Source organism: Balearica regulorum, chromosome 1, assembly GCF_011004875.1.
Source record: "Balearica regulorum gibbericeps isolate bBalReg1 chromosome 1, bBalReg1.pri, whole genome shotgun sequence".
In the NCBI taxonomy this organism is placed as follows: domain Eukaryota; kingdom Metazoa; phylum Chordata; class Aves; order Gruiformes; family Gruidae; genus Balearica; species Balearica regulorum.
The window spans coordinates 120,279,923-120,299,051 of record NC_046184.1 but is presented as its reverse complement, the minus strand read 5'-3'; the positions used below and the strand labels follow the sequence as shown (position 1 = coordinate 120,299,051).

At 40.3% G+C, this 19,129-nt stretch overlaps 1 long non-coding RNA gene across 1 annotated transcript; it reads left to right on the top strand.

The window, feature by feature from the left end:
- On the top strand, positions 1–14,224 carry LOC142600119 (uncharacterized). The gene is made up of 5 exons (XR_012833572.1): positions 1–296; positions 4,635–4,788; positions 5,901–6,115; positions 10,101–10,212; positions 14,103–14,224. It is a non-coding gene; the product is annotated as an uncharacterized LOC142600119 (long non-coding RNA).
- Positions 14,225–19,129: the final 4,905 nt, after the last annotated feature.

Genomic DNA, 19,129 nt, shown 5'->3' with positions numbered 1-19,129 from the left:
ATGCGCTGGGTTCTGTTGAGAGGAAATACCAGCTGTGTTCTGCCAGCCTCCCTCTCGAGCCACGTGCTCACTTCAGTATCTCTTCCTAACACAGCTGGCTGTTTCCACAGAGCTCACAGGAATGTGAGTGGCTCTGAGACTCGTACCTCTCACATGTAGTGAACTTCAAGAAACAGATTCAAAGCTGGAAAGAAAGGGACCTGAGAGCTGGGAGGCAATGAAGTAAGTTGGAAGGGCAGCTGAAAAAAAAAAAAGCTGGGAGGACACATACTTAGCCTGCTGTTACGAACGGTATGGTAAGTTGTGGTGGATGCAGTGCTGTTAACTGAATGTTAGTGATTATTGCACTTAGGTGCTTTTTTCCTAGCAGAACTTGTATTCTGTTACTTGAGAAAGCGTTAGTGTGTGTTCAGTTTACCATAAATTAAATTCAAAGGTAAAACACGCTCGGTGTGTTATATGCAGCAACATGCAGAAACGAAAGGGTAAGATGCTCAAATGATAAGAGAACGGAGCAGGTTCACATTTCACCACTTCTGGGAAGAGCAAAAGCAAGGTTGTGGGCAGCATTCTCTCAAGAGTGACTGTCCTTTCTCACGCACAGAACAGACGTGCTCTGTTGTATACGTGATATCTCATGCAAGTTCGGCACAGGAGTGTCATTGAGGGGGTGACACTGGAATAAAGAGGCGTGTTTTACAATCAAAAACCAAACCAACAAAATCAAATCAGCTCATTAAAGGAAAGGATGGGGAAGCTTTAACCCCAGTGTGTTGCTGTGCCAAGGAGACAGCGATAAAAAAAAATGCTTCTCAATCTGTTGCACTGGCTGTGTTGTGGGTAGGTTAAAAAAAAAATAAAATAGCTGCATGCGTGAGCAGCTCTTCCCTTCTCTCCACAGCCATGGCTGTGCTAAGGCCCTAGTATGAGCTTTCAAAGGAATAAAGACCTTTGTCTGACATACAGATGGCACCTGTGCCCAAGGGCCCTAGTTATATAGAATTCAGGATTGGCTTTCAAAGTAGATATGCATAAATAGGTTGGGGGTATTTGGGCAGGAGTGGGTTCTTCTTGGGAGTGTGTCTTAAAAAGTAAAGAATAGTTGATTTATTGCCCTCCTGTAAAGTCCATGCTGATGCAAACAGAAGATTTTTGCTGAAGAGACAGTGGAATCAGTGACAAAGCACCATTTTTAAAAATGCAAAAGGGAAGAGCTTAGATTGCACAATCAAAGAGAAAAATGAGAAACTTTGTCCTGAAGGCAAATGCACCTACTTCTCATTCACTCTCCTCCCTTTTCCACTACTTTTTTTTTCCCACGAAATACATGCAAATCCCAACATGCACTAAGTTTTCCTCCAGGCATGATATACTTGTGTGATTATTTAAGAAAGTGGGTTGAATAGAGATATGAAGTGTTCCTGGCAGAAAAGTCTTGGAAAAGAGTGCTCTGTTTACTGCTGTTGTTTTAAAGTAATCCAGTCGCCCTGAGAGCATTTCTAGTTAGTAAAAGGGTAGCTGTCATTGTAATTATACAGCATACACATTTTCTTCTCAATTTACTTTGTCTTCTCACAGTATAGCCAGTATTTCTGAGGTTACTGACTTAAAAGTGTCTAGAAATGAAGTGTTTTATCAAAATGAAGAGTGGTTTAAGAAGTAATTCAAGTAGAGCAAGAACTTGCTGTAATCAATTAATGCTTGCAAGAAATCACAAATTCTGGCTGCACAGGACGCTTATCAGAGTCTGGAAGCAGTAACTGAACATGTGTCATCTACACTTGGCTACAAAGACTTCCAGCTCTCAATGGAAGTGCTAATGCAATGCCAGCTAACTCACTCTGACCTGTAAAGGTGCCTGTGTTTGTTGTGAAGGATAGTGAAAATGGTGGGGTTTAGTCTAAACCAACAGCACTATAAATGGAAGAATTAGAGAGTAGACAGTGGTGAATTGGATTGTTCCATGGTAGCTACAACAGCAGTCAGAGGAAGATGTGTTTTAACCACCCTAAACGCCTTTGCAGCCCATTGCCTGCTTCACTTCTCCTCTGGACATGCGCCTACCACCTGCAGCTCCCCCATTCCTCCTCCTGAGCTGGCAGCTCAGCCTCGGCTCCAGCACCAAAAATGGGGGCCTGCACCGCAGCCTGACGGCTCTCCCTGGGGTCCTGCGAGACGTGCCCCTTTTCAGTGTCGAGGCCCTCTGAAACTGGGGGACTCCGTGAGCTGCAGGGCCTCGTTAGCCGGCACCGCAAAGGAAGCAAAATAAATCGAGCCCAGCGAAGGTGCATGTCCCCCTCCTGCCTACACACCTCTATGCGCAGCCGCCTGCACCGGACAATGTGTGCGGCCCTGCCCCGGCCCAGCTCTGGGCACCATCTGGGAAACAACGGGGAAGAGTTTGAAAACAGGGAAGGAAACCTCTGGGGCTGCCCCCGCGCTGACTCTGGCCTCAGGTAAAACCACGGCCTTCATCACCACGGGGCAACCCACGGTTCCACCCGCGAAAGGGGATATGCCGTGGAAAAGCGGCGCTCGGCAACGGGTCTAAGAGGCGCCAAAAGTCTGGCCCGGGCACCGCTCCGCTTTTGCTCGGAGGAGAAGGATGGCGGCGACCCAAGCTCGACCGTTTCCTCTTCTCTGTGAGGGGAGAGCCCAACCCGCTCCCCCGTTGGGTTCGGCTTCTGCGGCCGGCGCAGGTGTGTGTTCTTACCTGCCTCGCTCTGCAGCGTCTCCCCTCCCCCCGTCCCCCATAACCCCCCCCACACACACACACACGCTCCCCCAGGGCGGTTAGTGCCGTTGGTCAGGCCTGTGGAGAGCCTCTCCGACCGGGCAGGGCTGGCTTTCCCGCTCGCCCCTCGCCGTAAGCAGGTAAGGGCGGCTGAGGTGGAGCGTAGAGACAGTGCGGGGGGGGGGGGGGGGGCGCTGAGGCGGGATGTAGAGACAATGGGGGGGCTTGGGGCGGCTGAGGTGGGGTGTGGAGACAGCGGGGGAAAGGGGGAGACGCTTAGGGTCCGTGTCGTTGTGGACGGGAGGATTTTAAGGTCACTCCCAGGGTTTTTCCTCTGGTGGTTTTTGCCTCTTGCCTAGTCAGCTTGTTAGGATGTTGCGGATACCGGCGCTGGTGAATTAGAATAATTATAACTTGAAATATGTTGTTCCAGTAGTATTAATACAGTGTCTGGAATAACTTTAATAAAGTACTTGACAATGGATTATTTAATATGTAGTAGTATAAGTGGTAGTCATTTTATGTTTCAGCCTGTCTCCAGGGATGCCAGCATAGCCTGCTTCAGGTCAGTCAGGCGGGGGGTTGGTTGTAGCAGTTTAGATTAAACGGTTACGATGTGAGAAGAGTCCCACTTACAACTTAAGATGATCAGTTCTCTCAGGAGCTCTCTGGTAATTAACGAGCTGGTAGGGGAAGGCTTCCAGATTGGTATTTTTAGTAGCAGGAAGTACAAAGATACCGCCAGTTATGTTGACAGCATCTGCTTAACACCGTTGAGTTGGCACACTGACTCCTGCATGCTTTTCCGCTTGCACGCTATTTTTTTTTTTAACCCAGTATTATGTCAGTGCCTGACTTCTTTTAATCAATAGAAGCATCAGGGAAGACACAGTAAGACTTTTTGTACTGATGCTTTAGGCTGTTGGACAGAGCTTGTCTTCCAGATCTGTATATGTTGATGAGTAAATGAAGAACCTCCTCCCAGCTGCTTGTTACCATCCTCCTTCCAAAGTCTGCTGCTGACTGAGATCCATCAGCTGATCTGCTTGGAGGCTAGTTAAACCCTTAAAACTCATCCAGGTTGCTGGGAATAATGCAAGGAGGGAGTGGGCCTCTGAGCTGAACTGGCAGATCTTTGAAGCTAGTAACAGAGGGAAGAGGAGGGGCATGGAAAACCACTGAGAATGTGCCAGTAGTTTTTAATAAAGTTTGCTATTGTCGGATCTGTTCAGAGTCATGAAAAAAACAGTGGAACTATTTCAACTTGGTGTATATTCCTGTTGCTTCCTTTATACTGATGCAAATGTGCATCCAGTTGAGCAGAAAAGTGATTTAGCTGTCTGGCTATCATTCCCCTCAAGAATTAGCTTTCAGTTGGATCAGTTTTCTCATCAGTTTAGTGGCTGGCTGTGCCAATTCCATAACTGGATCTTAAGAAGAACAAGAAGGGGCAGATGGAACCAGCCCTGTTCAGCGGGAGCCCACGCTGATGTCAGGGTAAAGTGACTGTAGAATTGCACTCTTGGTAATGGTTACTTTGGCTTTCTGTGTGCAAAGAGGCTTTACAGTACTGCCATGGAACTGAATTACAATGAAGGCATCCTCAGCAGATGTTTGGGATGGTGATCATAGGACTCTTACTGTATGGTTGTAATGAAAATGTTACATCTGGCAAGGTGTAAATGGTTGCAAATATGGCCTTACATTCTTAAAATAATGTATCCAATAATAAAAAAAGAAAATGTATCCAATTAAAAAAAAACACAAACAAAAAAACAGAACAAAATGAAATGTTAATGTTATCTAGGAGCCTGTAATCTTAACTGCTATTTTTACAAAAGAAATTTACAGGAATCGTAATATGATAACTAAAACTTCTCGGTACTTTTAAAAATTTTAGGCAATGGCCCCTGGAAGCAAATTTAAGAACACTGAATTGCTATTACCATGTGAATGGAAAGAATGCTGCTTTGTTGGGAAATGCATGGAGGAATTTTGTAATCATATTGCGGAACACTTGGAAGAGTACCTACAGCACCCCTTGGAAACAGCAGGTCATTTACGTCTCATCTGTCACACAGATTACATTGCAGTTTGGAAGATTATTCCTAGCCTAGAAATTAATACTGACTTCAGTTTGCCTGCACCACAGATGTTCATAGCTTTTCTAAGGCCCAGCTGTATGAAGCCCATAGACAAGAGCTTTTTGCTTCGTATTTGATTGTCCTGTTTTTTTCATATCTGATTGTGCTGGATTTTTGTGTTCATGGCTATTACTAAAATGGAAAGTTGTCATGTCATTAGAACTTCTGCTGAGGATTTTTTCTAAGATTAGGGCCTCAGCAGGTGCAATTCTCTAAACCAGATTTTAGCAAACTGTTTTTGAAAAGCAGAGGTCTTCCCTTTCAGGGAACTGGCCTGCTGCTTAAGAAGTCGAAGTTTAAAGTAGGGCTTCTATGTATAGAAAAATGGACACTTCTAGTGTTTGGACAGTATTTGCCTTATTTGGATACATACACTGGTGTTATTTTATGACGAGTAGTGCATTTTACATCTTTTAAATAGTATTAAATGTACTTAAAAGAAAATTAAAAAAATCTGATTCTGCAGAAAATTATAGGCAGTCCCTGTGGATGTCATAGCAATAATATACTAGACTTTTTAATATAACTATTTTGGCTCTTGTGTATCCTGCTCTTTATTCTTAACACTGTAATCAAGTGTAATTACAGGTGTAGACATTTTAATTAAAGGTGAATGAGTTTTAATTAAAGGTGAAAAAAGTAGAATTGGACCAACATTAACAATGTCTCTGTGACCTAAGCTGAAGAGTGTCATAGTATATACCTAAGAAAATACTTATTTTTACAAAATTTTCCTATTGAACCTATGAAGCGCCTTTCTGCAAGAAGTTGTGTTTTAAGGTACAAAGCACTCTAGTATTGCTGCAGTTGTGAGACAGTGGAAAATCTGTTTGCCGCTGAGATTTGCAAATTTTATCTAGTGCAGTATCAGTAGATAGCAATTACCAGCTTCTCTGCTAATGTTATTTGCAGATTGTGAAGTTATTACACGTGTAATTACTGTTGGCATTCTCATTATTGTGGCACACAGGTGCAGATTTCATGTGGTGTTCTGTAAAATGTTACTTCTTTCTTGTGTTTAGAGCAGTACTGGTGTTGCTGGAGAAGTTGTGAATTTGGGGCGAAAGATGCCAGAGAGCTGATAACACATGTCAATTTTCACAGTTACCACACCAAACTGAAATTCATAGGCTCTCAGTTACGAGCGTTGCGCCACGATTTGCCAGCGTGTCTGCAGAACAGACATAGGTTACCAAAGACCTCAGAGGAGTTTGTTTGCCACTGGGAGAATTGTGATGTAAGTGAAGTACATTGTGATGTTGCTATTTTTTTCCCTTTCCTAACTTTACCTTAGCATTCTTTGGATTTGACTCACTAGTGGGAATTTTTGTTTAGTCCTACCTCTGAATAGTGTTTCCCACTATCTTTGTAAGTAATACATGATAATTATTATGGTAGCATTCACAAAAACGTAAACAACATATTTGTGTAGCATCTGCAACCTCAAATTCAAATTTTCTTTCTCTTTGTGGTGACTAAAATGATCTTTTTGACAAAGATACAACCTCTCGTGTTTGAAGCACATATATTCAAAATTTTAATATACCCAGTTTAATGATAAATTAATTAACTTGGTAATTTGTAGACAGGTCCACAGTGTTTATTGTTTGTCTGAAGAAAGGCAAGAGAATATCAGATGCTTCCTTGGTCAGTTGGAAATGTTTTGTGTTGGTGGTTTTTTGGTTTGGTTGTTTTTTGCTGTTTTTTTTTTTTTTTTTTTACTGGGACAGGAATCAGACATTTGCAACAGGCTGTTCATATAAGTCTAATGTTCAAATGTGGCCAAGATTGGTTTAAACGTAAAATGGTTTGTATCTGGACCACTCTTTGGTGTCCTGTATTAAATAAAATCAGTATCTATTCGGTTTTGACTGTGCACTTTCTCTGTCAAGTAAACCAAGATGATTAGCAGTTGCTGTCTTTATTTTGACAATGTGAACATAAATAGTGCTGCCTATATACATTTTTTATGCTTCCTGAAAGTGTTCATTCCTGATGAAAAGTGGCTTTGTATTGATAATGACATAGGGAAGCACTTTCTCTGTCACTGTTGGCCTCAGAACCTCAGCTGTTACTTATGGCTAGTGATCATTACCTTTGCATTCACAAGTGTGATGCCTTGCAGATGACATTTTCTTACCATCTTCTTTTGTGTAACTGTTGAGCAAGATAGTTTTTAGAGAAAGAAGTAGTGCAGGAAAATTGTCTATCTGATCTACCTTGACTTTTTTCATGTATGAGTGTTTTTTGTTTCCTTTTGAGTTAAGTGGTATGACTGAAAGCAAATAAAATATTGGCAAAGAAGAAACAACCGAAATGAGTTGTACTGTGGAAATCAGAAAAATTGTAAAACTAAACAATTTTGCAAACTTTGTATGTGCAAATCTGATGTAGGTTTAGTAATGTTGAACCACAAACCAAAACAAAAAAACTTTAATGTTTTTCAAAGGCCGTTGATCCTTCTTTCCTTATGTCTCTCTAGGCTTTTCAGTGATTCATGGGTTATCATCCTTAAATCCTAGTTCTCTATTATCTATGACTTTTTCATATCAAAGTTGTGATAAAATTAATTTATGTCATAAACTATGCTTTCTGAGGTTATAAACAAACACTAATGAGAGTGACAATATTTCCATGCGAGGGCATGTCAGACTGGTGGTGCTTTACATAGGTATTGCATCCCTCCTGTGCATCACATTGTTGAATTAGAATCAGTGTGATGTTTGAGTAAATATACTGCAGTGATGGAGTGAAATTACTTTTGTTTTCTGATGTTGGTAATAGCTCATGCTTTGCTAACCTTCTTCTTACGAGATCTAAAGTTATTTCCAGTTTCCTCTTAACATTTCAGCTTACAGATTGTTTGTGCCCTAGCATATATAAAAGGTGAGTGCCTCCTCATCCATATGTTATTACTGGACAGAATGTCTAGAAATATCCATTTGGCTCTGAGTTTAGAATATCTATACTCATATAATGCTTTGATACCTCTCTTTTCCTTAATTTTTCTTTACATGACATAAGAAATGACATAAAAAAACTGAGAGTGAAGGTTGTAGAGAAAAGTAATTCTGTTGTTGAGTCAATCTGTGAGAAACTACATCTCTGTAAATAAAAGCTTTTATTTACTAGTGGATTAAGTGTGGAAGTACTCCTTTCTCTTATCTTTAAAGCTGTAAGCCTAAACATATAATACAGAATGTTATTTATGATAACTTTTGGATTGTTTGCATAGTTTGATTGCAAACTATTGTTACAAACAAATCTTACTGCCATTATGTCTCATAGCTTATAGGAATCATATTTCTTACAGTAGTTCTTTTTTTATTATTAATGCTTTTTCATACATACCAATCAGTCTTGCATACAGCTGTGATTGGTCTATTTATTTTAAAAATGAAGAGGTTCAGAAAAACTTCAAAGCCCTCAGAATTTGATTTTGCTGCATCTGTCAGTAAGCACAGTCTTTTGAAAAACATGCTTAAAAAATGGAAGAAAAATATTCCCATTAATTGATTTCATGTTCTTTTTTTCATTTATTTAAGTGGGCAGTTTTGGCTGATGGAATCCTTTAGTCCACCGCATTTTGCTAAATCTTTTTATACATGTTTTTTCAAGTTCAAACTATGTTCTGAATTTTATTAATTAAAAGAATGTTTCCCAACTTAGTAGGCAGGCTAGACTAGACCCAGGAGGTGGGGTAGGGCACACTGTGAAAGAGGAGAACTTTGAGGGCAGGGAAAACTGCTTACCTTTCCCATCCTCCTGCAAATATGTTCCCACAGTTAGGAATATAATTCTCTTTGAAAATCACCCATACAGCTTCCTCTGACTCTTGTGGTGCCTCCTACTGTGTCAAGTTCAGTTTCCTCAAAGGTAAAGCTTCTGACTCAAGCAACAGCCCCAAAAACTTCTCTCCTATTTACATATAAAGAAATATTCAAGAAAGTTCCAGCAAAACACTTAAAGAGATGGTGCCAACAAATTTAAACAGGTTTAACCCCTATATGGTTACTCTGATTAAGAAGTGAAGAGGTTTTCAATCACTGTCTAGCTCAATACTTTTAGTTGATTCACCTTAATATGCCTGTAGGTTTTCATATACACAAGACCTTGGATTTCTCAGATCGTGTTTCAAGACCTTCAGAGGAAATAAGGGCTTGTCTCCCTGAGGGAGCTATTGTGAAATACATTGGAGTATGAATTCAAAATGCAGCAGTTTGCCTGCATTAACTCCTCGTGTGAGTGCTCTGTTCTGCACACAGAATGCCTAGCACCTTAGTTTAATCCACTCTACTAAGATTAGGATGATTAAAACCAGATAATACTAAATAAATAGGGTTTGGGTTTTTATTTATATTTTTTTCTTTAAAAAAACCCCAACAAAGCTGTTAAATCAACTCTACATTATCTGCAGTGGCAACATCAGCCTGAGGAGTTTCATTGGTTTCCCATTTCCTCTCCCCAGATTGGATTTGATTCAAGGCCAGATCAATTCCTTGTCGCAATTCAATGCGTAGCCTTACAAAATTATGCTGGCACAGCAGAGAGGTTAAGGGGTTAAATTATTTGGAACTGAGAGGAATACGTTGAACTGCAACTGATGACAGTATGCAATTGAATTACATTCCACATTACTTGAAGAAGGTGCAATATGCAGTCTACTTTCACTCTGCAGGTGTGGATTTTTGTGGAGTGAGGCAGAGGCTAATTAAGGTTTAGTCCCCCTTGTCACATAAGTAGTGACTCGTGGAGCACTGTGTCCGTAACACCTAATTCAATTTAATCATTGTGCAGCCTTCCCATTTCTGTTGGAATTACCTGCGCTGCCCTCATAGCCGCCTCGTGAGTAGGAGTGGGTAAACGTGAAGGGAGGGAAGAAGGTAAAAATATACCAAAGAAATAAATCAACACAAATACATTAACAGACGCATCCCTGCCCCAGAGAATGAGTAGCGTTCACTCAATTAGTTTAGACAGACTTTTCAATTTTTAGATGGTAGGTGAAAATTCAGGACCTGGTTTGTGTGGTGGACACTGCAGAATGTTCTACATTTTTGTACTGGATGTAATTGTCTCTGTGTTGGGGTGAGTTAATTAAATGTTACTGCAATATTTACTGGTGTCTGCTTGGTTTCTAAAAACATTTAATTCTATGTTCCTGTCAGTTGATTTCCTGCCAAAACCATCTTGTCTTCTCCATGCTTCTATTTTGTTTTTAGGTTACCTTCAATAACCCAGTGTGGTTTTATCAACATGTTGCTATTCATGCCTATGCTACTGAGGAGGAAACTGTTACAGAACAGAGGAAAGCTGTTTATTGTCACTGGAAAGGTAGTTCATATTAAAAAAAAAAAATAATTAAAAAGGTATTTCACTGCCATGTTTCTCTTAAAATTCACTTAGTGCTACATATTGCATAGGAACTTGTGAGAGATCTTCAGAAATTTTTTTGTTCATCTTAAATAGCTGCAGAAACATTTCTATTGTATAGGCACCATGATTTAAGTAGAATAGTTCATATTACCCATTGGCTTGCATGCCCTCAACTCCCAATTAGTCTAAGTTGAGAATTGTCAGTACTGAACAGGGTTAAATTTCCTCATAATTCTGCCTGTGATTGATAGTTCATATACCATTCAAACAGACTTTTCACTTACATTCTGCCACTCAGGATCAGGGATGTCTCCCTCACAATAATCTTTCACAGTGAGCTTACTCTTTGCTTCCTTTCATCTGTTCCCTGCAAATGAAGGGAAGCACACTTATTGCCATCCTAGTTTTTCTCAACTCTGTGGTGAGAAAGAGCTTTTTTTTTTTTAATGCATTCTCTATATTCCTGGCTACCTCTTGTGTTAAAATTACTGTCATGGCTTCAAAGCTGATGTTCTGCCCTTGGCTATGTTGTAGAAGCCACATTCCATTGATGGTCTTTCATAGCAGATGCCGTGATTGTTTGAGTAAGGGCTAAACTATGGACTGTCATTTGATGTGCATGCCATTCAGCTTCAGACCTACAAAGCGTATGAACAGAACCTCTCCAGAAGAAAAGACTTTCTGCTGGAGAATAATGAGACAATTTCTGGGACTCTGGTCCTGGAACAGATCATTCTGTGCTTGCTTATGCCTGTCAATTTGGCTATGTCTTGTAAAATGTGTCAATAAAGTCCAGGTTTGATTGGAATCCTCTTGGTGACACACCCCCACCCCAGATATGTGTCTTCTCAATTTATGGGTTAAAGTTACTTTTTGGGTTAGCTACTCACTGCAGTAATGACAAAATCCCATCAGTGGATGCAAGCTGACAGCATTTTGTTCCTTTTCACTCTTGAGACTAGCTGACAGATACGGGGGGTTTTTGGGTTTTGGTTTTTTTGGCTGGGGAACTCACTCCAGTGATCTGATAGTGTAGAACCTGTAGTCCTTAGAGGAACAAACCACATCTATCAATGTGATCATAGCTTTAGAAAATACAGCCCAGGGGGACAGGTGAGGGGACTCCTCTGACTGTATAGTCTAAATAGAAGGGAAATGTGGAAGAAAAGGAAAATGGTATGTCTTCAAATACATTTAAGAAATGCCCTGCTGTTAGGAACAGTGAAATCATCTGTTCGCCATGTCTGTGCTAGAAAGGATGAGAAGTAATGAGCTTCAGTTGTAAAAAGAGAGGTACAAGTTGTACGTTAGGAAAGCCATTTTAATACGGTATTTTCAAATACTGTAGCAGTTGCCTGTTGAAATTATGGAGGTTGTTTATCAGTAGGGAACTGAGATGACCTCTTTTGAGACCAAGGTGTAGTTGATCCTGACTCAAGACAGAAGGTCCTGGGTTTGTTTTACTGTTGTCTGTTGTAGTCTGTGATCTTGACATTCAGGGGAGTGGTGTACGCTTGGAAGTGACATGCAGAATCATAATGTCCAGGCAGTGAAAGACAACTGTTCATTCACACCCCCAAACTTAACATGCAAGCACAGGCCAATGAAGCCTCATCCCTGCGAGGAAGCAGTTGACAAGGAACTGGGACAACAGATAGAAAATGATCAGTCTTTTCCAGGGACCTTCAGTACGCTAGCTGGTGGTCTGAGTTGGTTTGAATTTGTGAGGGCACAGCAAGAGTGGGCTGCTCGGCAAGGGAAGGCAAACTGGGAGTTAAGGGTGACGGTTAGGAAGGCAGGGACCGCTGACAGGGTGCAGTCTCACAGAACCGGAACAAGAACAGAGCAGGTCTGGTGGTGCGAGCCAGGGTCAGCCACAGCCCAGTGATCACCAGCCAAGTCCACTGTGACAAGACAGGTCTGAGGTCAAGCCAGGACTTCCAGACAGCAAGTCAGAGGCATGGCCAGTGAGGTGCAAGGCCCTGTGCAGCCCATCTACCTATGGGGTGGCCAACTGCAGTTCCCAAGCCAGAGAGCACCAGGGTGTGCGAGTGGAGGCCCCAGATGAGGGTTCTCACTGCTCTTTCTCACAACTTAGCTGTTTTCACAGAACTGCAACTGAAGCTTGAACAGCATCACCATATTAGAGCAGGCCTCAAACACAGGCAACTAAACTCTTAGGTGTATGTGGTGGAATTGACTGCAGAGGAGGATTGCAGACAAAGATGACTACAGGCTGGGCAGGGCAACCAGAGGCTGTTGGTATACGCAGGGCCCTGGCAGAGTTCACAAAGGAAGGATGTAAGAGAGAAATTCAGTCTGATGTCCTGTATATCACATTTGAAATCGGGGCTTAAACAGACTCAGAAATCTTCATGTTGCATTAGAAGAATAATCAGTCCTCCAGCTTCTGATGGGAGCTTTTTCTGTGTCCCGTCCTGATCAGAAGTACCCTATACACAGTAGAGGCGAAAGAGACACTGATGATCTTGTTTCCTCATTATAAGCAAGGTGAAGTTTCAGGATTTCTTTTGTCTTTTACTAAGGAGCCGAGAGTTCTGTACCTTTACTAAGTATGTTAATCTGGAGTTCAGAATTCGTTTCAAGGAAATTGGCAATATTCTACCCTTTGGAGTGGATGTGAGTTGCTATCAAGGCTATTACATTCTTGTTCAACTTGAGAGAATGTACCGATGAATAGTAGAAATGGAACTCACTATGCACCGACTTGGTTAAATGAACTAGGCAAATCCTTTTTGTTAAATGAATTTTATGTATTTCTGAGACCTAAAGGTATCCAACCTGTTGTTGAGTTTGATTCACATGATTACTCTTATCATTTCTCATCCACAAAAAAATATTTTATCTTTCCCTACCTCTTCCTCTTGAATTTGAATTTAGTCCTTTTTGATTCTTAAGAGTTTTTGATTGGGTCCAGGCTATTATTTCACCTTTCTAAAAAGGTAGCTTTCTGCGTAGCTGTTGTCATTGTTAGGTAGATGAGACTTGTGGCTGCTTCTCCTTATGTGTAGGCTATTCCTTCACATCTGTCTGAAGTTTCGTCCTGGAAGTAGTTCTTTAGCTCCATTTACACCTATATATTAACCTCCTAAGGATTTTCCCCTTATGTGTCACACGTCAATAACCAGAGCTTTCTACTTGTGCTGTTAAAACTTGCACTGTGTCCACAGTACCAGACTGTTCCTGAGCTTGAGAGATCTGAGGACATAACTATTTATATGCAAAGATTATTTGGTGGGTAGCTGATTGCTTGCGGTTAACCACTGTGTGAATGCATATGTAAAGGTAGAAAATGTGAAGACAAAAAAAAGAGAGGTCAGTAAAGCAGAGTTCTTGGAGATGTACAGTTGACATGTATTCGCTACCCCACCTTGTTCTCCTGGTTCTCCAGAGACCATGAAGATCCCTGGAGTTCTGTGATGGGGGAAGGGACAACAGGAATAGTAATGAATATTATCTCTATTCTACTGTATGAGCATACACATGGAGTCAAAAACTGTGATGCATGAGGCTGGAAAGTATAGCAGCGTGCTCTCTGCTGATTCAAAATTGAAGTTTTCATAATGGGGACACATGGCCAATATGTCTTGAAGAATTTTGATTACTGACAAATAATCTGGCTTTGGTATGGATATTCGCGGGGTTAAATGTCATGTTATGTTTGTAATAGTACCACCCTGATTTTTATTTTTTTCCTAGAAGAAGCTTTTTTGTGTGTTTCTAAAAATGTAACAGTAAGACATAAGCATGTAATAGCTTTTTCTGTTTCTGCATAAGGAGGAGTACAGTACTCATGTGCAGCTTATTTTTCCATTTGTTTGTTTTAGATTGTTTAGGGGTATTTAAAGGAAAGCATAAATTGTGGGATCATTTGAGAACCCACACGCAAGAAAGAGTTGTAGCATGTCCTGCTTGCGGAGGAATGTTCTCCAATAACACTAAGTTTTTTGATCATGCAAAGAGACAAGTTTCAGAAGATAGTAAGTGGATATGCTCTTATTTCTGTTTATATTTCTAAGATATTTTGATTTAAGGTGCTTTGTGATAATGTGCATGTAATTTCATAAATATTTCTATTTTTCATGTAAGTCAGTTGCATGAAAGCAGGGTTTATTCCAGGAAGGCAGTTGTTTTGATGAAGCATAGAAGTTCCCTTGACTTTGCATGTCAGATGAATTAGGGTAATGAAAGTAAGCAACAGAACACCCTTAGATCTGTGTTTCAGCAGAAAAGCTGTTCCCTTGGCAGCTGCAGCATCACGCTGCCTCTCTTCCCTTGGTGCCTATGGCCCTGCATGACATTCCATTGACACTTGGAAACTGTCTGTGAATGGGAGAGACTTCTGATTATCGAAGAGAGAAACTCCGCAAGAGCCAGACTTGGATTATAAAATCTCTGCAAGTAATCCCAATGATCATTTAACTACTTGCAGGTTAAAAGGCAATTTTCTTCTCTTCAGCTTTGCTTTTCCAGTAAGTATTTTCTTCACCAGAACATTCCCTACCTCAAATGACCGTGTATTAGTTGGTAGAGCTTCCTGCATGCTAAAGAGGAAAGGAGGAGTGGGGTTTTTTTTCTGTTTTTAAGTGCTTAGAATATATTTAGGAATTGTGGCTGTTTTGGTAAGGGAAAGTAGGGGCATTCTAGGTGATTGACAGAAGAGCTCAAATTTCAAACTGTCAGTGTTTTGAACAGATTATTATTCTGTACAGGATAAAATTAAGTTACAATCCTTTTCATTAAGCCTAAACTAAATTTTCTTCTGAAGAGTATTGTTAATGAAAAAGAATACTGAAACTGTCTCAATGCTGTGTTAGTTTATTCATGAAACTGGCAGCTATAGGTTATTAATTAATAACTCTTTCATAAGTTATTTGTATTGCCACTAAATAATTTCTATTTAAATTCAGAACAAATATTTGTTTGCCAGAACTGTCAGAAACATTTTGCCAATGAAAGGCTGCTACGAGATCACATGAGGGGACATGGTAAGTCAGAGCTTTTAAAAATAAAACATACTTTTCTCAAGGTCACCTTATACAGAACTGTTTTGATAAACTACAGAGTTACTGTAAGTATTGTTATATCAGCTAAGAAAATTAATATGTGGAACTAGGACAACTGTGTTACAAGTACTGGAAAGTAGGCATTGCATTGCCAGTCCCTCTGAAGCATGGAAATTCCCTTCTTCATGCCTTCTGATCAAAGAGTTTAAGGGGCTTTTCTATTTTGCAGTAGCTCCCATGCAGATGCTTATTCTCCACTTGCATCTCTGTTTACTTGCTTTCATGACTAGGGGCATGGTTAACGCCAAAGCTATGTTTTAGCTTGGGCTGCAACTCTGCTCACCTTGCAGTGCATAATCAGCCTCACTCAAATGGTGTAGTCCTTCATTGACCTAACCGCAATCTCCCTGAGGTCCCCAAATTATTCCCACAAGTTATACTACAACAGCTATGACTTGCTGGGAAAGAATTCTACAGCATCTCAGCACAAGGAAACATGTGATATTGCTGTTGGACATACAGGAAATGCAGAAGCCAAGAGGCGGGTGGGTCTTTGCTTTGGGAGTAGGAATATTTGAACCATGTAGCGAGACCTGGGCACCAGTCATTTAGGTTGTATAAACATCGAAGTAGCTTCGCGCTGACTTGCTCAGTCAGGGTAGGTTCTACTTGCTAGTTGCATTCTTAAGGAAACATGATTTTTCACTGTCTGCAACTCAACACATTGATGCTTTGCAACTATGCATTTGATTTGGTGCTTACTGCAAGCTACCAGGACCAACTGTGTTCATATTTAAATAGTTTTATAGTTGACATGTGTCTGACTAAAATATCTTAGTGTTTATATTTTATAGTAGAAAATAGATAATTATTTTGGTTTACTGGATTAGTTTTATTCCTTTGTCTCAAGGTGATTTTGGATAGAAATTGGAAATAAATACAAGTTAAGATTGGTTTTGTTTTTATTAGCTAATGAAGCAGTTTAAATATGCTGTTGCTTTGGGTTTTTTAATTAAAGCATAACACACATTAAGATAGATTTGATATATTAAATAAAGCACATGGCTAACAACTGTTTGCTTCTGGTCACTCTGGCTTCACTTAAACCTTTGTGAATTGTACAATGTGCCTGGCTGTCCTTGTCCCCTGATAATTCAGACTGTGTTCTGCTTGCATAGTCAGGGAAGAACACAAGGTGGATGGACCTAGGAACAAGGATGATGTGAACCTGTGTCATGTACCAATAAGCCACAGCCAACTAGCTGCAATATGAACTTGGCTGAGGGAGCTGGAAGGCATTCCTGGGTCCAAGTGTTTAGGCACAGCCTAAATCCCTTCAGATATTAGAGCCAGTTAATCCCCCAGTTCATGATTCAGCTTTCTTTAAAAATTTTGGCAGCATACATGTCTGCATGTTAGTGCAGACTGCCAGTGCAGACATGACACTTTCGGATTCTCACCCCAGCGTATTTCTTAATAGCTTGGTGGTATAGGTAAATATTGAAATTTTCTTTTAAAGAGTTAGCCTACCTATAAGGGATTATTCTGAAATAAGCTGTGATGTGAATGGAAATGCTGTAGGTATCCTGAAATCACTCCCTACACAGACAATTAAGCTATTGGATACTCCCATTTCAAGACACTGCTGAACTTCACTGATGCAGTTTTGCAGACTGAGTTATTCCAGACTAGTTTTCCACATGAAGTTATTTATTTTAGGGAAAAAAAAAAATAAAAAATTTCCTGGTTTAAGACAAACTATGAGGAAAAGTGCCTATGCAGGGAGTGATTCCAGAATAGTTGCAGTACTTTATATTTACTTCCTCTTTTTGAGAAAACACAAGCATTTCAAGTCCATGTTTTTCTTAGTCCACCTGTAAAGCACTGGGCTGATTATAAGATAATGCATTGTTTCAAAGCCCTAAATTTAACAGATTTTGTCTAAATCCAGAACTTCTTTATCGAGACTCTTCCTACTGCATCAATCAGGTTGCTGATTTTGCTTGCAGCAAAGCAAGCATTTGTTCAGCTTAAGAAGTTACGGTCCTGGGTGCCAATCTGCCAGAGGTTCTACCCAGTTCCAGAGTCGTCAGAGCAAACCCATGTCTCAGCCGTTGTAGTTTGTAGTCTGGCAGCTTAGGAAGCACCTAGCATCATTATGCCTTAAGCAAATATCTCCGAATGTGAAACAGGGAGGCGGAGAACCAACGCTTACTCCGTCTGCCACCTTTTTAAGAGTGGTAATACCTTAAACACTAAAAGTAGATTTGCCAATGCTTGCCTGTCAGAAGGCCTCCAGGAAACATCCACCTTTTAGAAATCCTCCCAAAGTGCCAAGGGCAAGATGATAATCATCTTTTTTGTTAGGACCTAGCGAGTGAAATATGATCCTCTACATCTTTTTCCCTTACCATCTGTTTTTTTTAAAGCAACTTGAATCATTGTAAGATTGACCATTATTTCACTACTGTCTTTATTGTAGCTGCATTCTATTTTGCCCTTTTTTCTCTGTATATTTTATTCCCAAATGTATTACAATCTGTTAATTTTAATATTATATTTTAGTGCATTTTTTGTCATATGTCATAGCAGACAATGTCCTGGTGAAGTTGTGATACAGAACTGAAAGTATCTTTCTTTCTATCTTTTCTAGTTAATCATGTTACATGTGCCCTTTGTGATACGGTATGCACAAGTGTCTCCTCACTGAAAGCACACATCAGATTCCGACACTGTGATGAACGTCCTTTCCATTGTCACCTCTGTGACAGCAGGTAAGCACATTTGAGGCTCATAGCTATATGAGCAGAACTATAGGACCAAGTTACTGTTTTACATAGAAGTTAGTAAAGAAAGAAAAGTTTTCAGCCACAAAAATAACCAACTGTTCAATGAAGAAATCCAGTAGGTTTATCTGCTGTTCATGTGCCTTCAGGTGCTGAGATACGGTCGTTCATGAACTTCTGGTGCAAGTAGAACTGATGTGTTAAAAGGTGAATTTTCTTGGCAAGGCTATGCCTACTACAGAACAGTCATTGTGACAAATTGAGATGTGTAGCACTAGTGCCTTAAACTGTGGCTTTTGCCATTCTAAACAATTGCTGTCTGTTTGCTGGGGGAGTCACAGTCTTCTCCTTTGAGTGATTTTTCTGACACAGGCTTACTATACCTTCTGCTGTCTTGCGTTCTCATTTTTCTGTGTTAGTTTCTTTTCTGCTTTCACCATATGATGCCGCACAGCAGTTGGGAAAAAAAACCAAAACAAAACAAAAACCCAAAAGTGGCATTGTGCTGTGACAGACCAAGTTGCATATATAAACATTGGCAAATTATGTTTAACTTTGCCAGAGAAGATGAGAGATGTAGCCTTTGTATGCTGGAGGTGGGATAAAGTGAACAAATATTAAGTACTTTTGTCTTCATACTGTGAGTGGACAGAGGAAATAATCTGAATTTCTAGACCAGAGAGGATGAAGTGACGGATCGATAATGGACAAGAATTTTCTCTATGTGAGCAGAAAGAGAGGGTGATGCCTTGCAAAACAGTTGTGGAAAGATTACCTAGATTTGGGAATGGTGTGGAAGTGTGGGAAGAAAGAGGGAATGGAAAATGAAATTCAGAGCACATCAAAGAGATGTCTGTAGTATCCCCTTTTCACAGGTGGAAAAACTGAGGTGGAGAAGTGATTTACACATACTCTGCTTTCACTTGTCATTGTCAGAGCCAAAAATTACTACCTCCCAGTCCTAAACATTAACCACAAGACTACTCCTCTGTACTATTATATCTGTTATTTGTTTTACCTTGTTTTCAGTTTTAAGAACACGTATGATCTGCATAAACATGT